Source organism: Silene latifolia, chromosome 1 (assembly GCF_048544455.1).
Source record: "Silene latifolia isolate original U9 population chromosome 1, ASM4854445v1, whole genome shotgun sequence".
Lineage (NCBI taxonomy): Eukaryota > Viridiplantae > Streptophyta > Magnoliopsida > Caryophyllales > Caryophyllaceae > Silene > Silene latifolia.
In genome coordinates this window covers 184,985,102-184,987,977 of record NC_133526.1, presented here as the reverse complement: position 1 = coordinate 184,987,977, position 2,876 = coordinate 184,985,102, and the positions used below count along the sequence as shown (strand labels likewise).

The 2,876-nt window shown below is 33.5% G+C and overlaps 1 long non-coding RNA gene across 1 annotated transcript; it reads right to left on the bottom strand.

Annotated features, from left to right (window-relative positions):
* Nucleotides 1-406: 406 nt before the first annotated feature.
* On the bottom strand, nt 407-2,477 carry LOC141614698 (uncharacterized). Its single transcript, XR_012529363.1, has 3 exons — nt 2,334-2,477; nt 1,261-1,386; nt 407-535 (listed from the first exon to the last, which is right to left on the bottom strand). It is a non-coding gene; the product is annotated as an uncharacterized LOC141614698 (long non-coding RNA).
* Nucleotides 2,478-2,876: the final 399 nt, after the last annotated feature.

The following is a 2,876-nucleotide window of genomic DNA, read 5'->3' as shown; positions in this document are numbered from 1 at the left end:
ACCAAAATCGAAGGAAATAAACCTAAAACAACGGATTGTCACGCCTCCAAGACATAATTTCAGTCACATAACCCAGATCAAATTTAGAAAATATTAAAACAAAATAATAACCTAAAATTAACATAATCAGACTCAAATCTAACGCAAAATTTGCGAAAATGAAGGAAAAAATTAAACCTGAGAATAAGAGAATCGAGAAGATCCAGATAAGCAATTAACCAATAACCCTAATTCATATTCTACCAAAAATCCCTAAATCAATACAACTTAACACCAAAATTAGTCATAATTACAATCAACAAATTACCAATCCTAATAAATTACGAAAACTAAGAAGGAATTTATGTCTAATTAAAAAGAAACACAAAAAAAATTTCGAATAGAAAAAAGAAAGAGAGAAAACGGACCTTAACTTGGAAGGATATCAGAATCAGACGACCGTAGTGGTTGGCGAGCAAGGCGGCTCGTGGTAGTTGAAGCGAAGTGACGGTGCAGGGAAGATGATTGTCGAGGATGATCTAAAATGAAGTGTTAACTGTAAAAGGAGATGGTAATCTTATTTTTAGTTGGGTTAAGTATGCGTCACAACCCTCACAAGAAAACCGCCCTAGTATTCTATCTATTTTCAAGAAGAAAACACTTGCTATTGATGAAACATTGCCATAAAAACCTGTTTTTAAGCAGTATTTAACTTAGATTTGATTTGGGTCACAAACGATTGTTTCCTCGTGACCACTCTGGACCATTAGAAATTGCCAAAATTAATGATAACGCTGGATACTTAACTAACAAGAATGATGCCACCAGCCAAGTTGGTGAAATGAAGTTGCGGTTCATCTGTGTTTGTCTTGACTAAGATTTTTGCTTGTTTTAATAATTAATACCAACAATGCGCACCTATCGCATAGAATGCTACACTGTTGCGAATATATCCAACAACTAATGCCACTTCAGACTAACAATTGGCTATAAAAAATTTAAAAAATAAGGTTCAAAAGCTCTAACAAGTAACAACTCACATTAAACTTAAATATTAGTTTAAGTTATTAGCACAAAGACTTCACCATTCGTTAAATATCTTAACCAAATTACCTATGCCTGCAAAACGTCCCCCAACGTCACTGAAATGCCTGACTGAAATGTGCTAATGTAAATTTTATGACATAATAATAAAAATAATTAAGAACCCTGAAACAAAACATAACTAAAAGAAGCAATGTGCAAGATGATTGAAAAGTGAACTGCTAATTTTGCACTTACAAATGAAGCCCATGGATTAGATTCGCTTCACCTTCAATTGACACATCCTTTGAAGAATTGATACATAGAATTTGGCGGTCGTTAGAGCCAACCGTATTTCTCATCTCCATCAAAATCTTTGATGCTCTGAAATGGATAAGAGAACATAACTAGTTAACATCATCAAAGGAAAAGTCATTGTGTGAGCTATTCTAATGGATAAGTCATTATATGAGCTCATCAAAGGAAAAAATATTCTCGTTTATTTTCTGGGATTAGTATTATATGTGCAAAAGCAAGAACACGGAAACAAAATTTTTATCCTGAAATATCGTGTATCGTACCTCGTTAGATGCTTAAAGTTGTACTCAAACTAATGAGCAATGAGCATCAAGTCTTTCAGTATAGTTGTAGTGTTACTATGATTACTTATAACTATTAGATGGACAACAACAATAGATCACACTCCAAATAAAAAAAGTTACAAAAATTACCAAGTACATAAAAATGACAGGAATACTACATTCCTGTATAAGGGTATGAAACCGCCTCAATTATCAGAATAAAATCAAAGAAACCCCCATCAACATGATTCTAGAAATACGACAGCTATTTAACAAGTAAACTTAAGTCTTAACAGCTTGAATGAGTATGAAACATATTCCACCGAAGTGTAAGCAAGACGATGAATGTAAATTTCATTTGCCCCATGGTCGAACAAGAGCAAATTTAATAGAAATAGATGTCATTTGATCGGGGGCAAATGGGTATCGATTTCGTAGCAAATTTAAGAAAGATGATCTAGAAATAGTTGTCATTTGAGCATTTTTGTAAATTTCACTGAAATATAGGCGTGACTTGTGAATTATGATACGAAATGAAACTAAAATAAAGCTTGCAATCGATGAATCGAGTGTGGCTTTCCCATCTGGGAAATTTAAGCCAAATGCTTCAATCACAACAACAATTATGTTCTATTATCATTAAATAACAACAAATATCATACCACATTGGAATGCAACTAATTAAGCACAAATCAAATTACCCATGAAACCCTAACTAATTAAATTGAAACCAAAGAAAAAAATGAGTACCTATTAAGAGTATTACGGAGGAATCGATTGAATGGAGGCGCACACGATACGATTCGACAGTGGCGGTCGGCGTGCGGCTTGGTGAGTGGCGAAGATAATTAGGAGGGTTTCCTACATCGTCAAAGCGAGTTGCCGCGGTGGAGGAATTGGGGCAAGACCAAGGGGGTACAGTTCAAAACCGAAACATGAATATAAAAAGGAAACTGCATCCTTTATGGTTGAAACATGGGAAAAATAAGAAACCGGGTTTTAGTTTAACACATTTGTTACCTTTTTCTAAGAAACCAGTTTAAGAAAATCAACGGTATCTTTTGTTAAGAAACCGGTTCTAAAATCTAACAAGTTTCTTATTAATGGTTCCTTTGATGATTTTTGTAGTAGTGTGTGTACATTAACCAAATTCTCTTTGTTCAAATGATTTATGTTAAATCGAGTTTCACATCGATTTTAACAAAACCGATGTTAGAACTGTTGATACTAATATTCTATTACATTGCTTTTAAAAAGTAACCAACATAAATAAAAAAAATGCAATCAATTGAC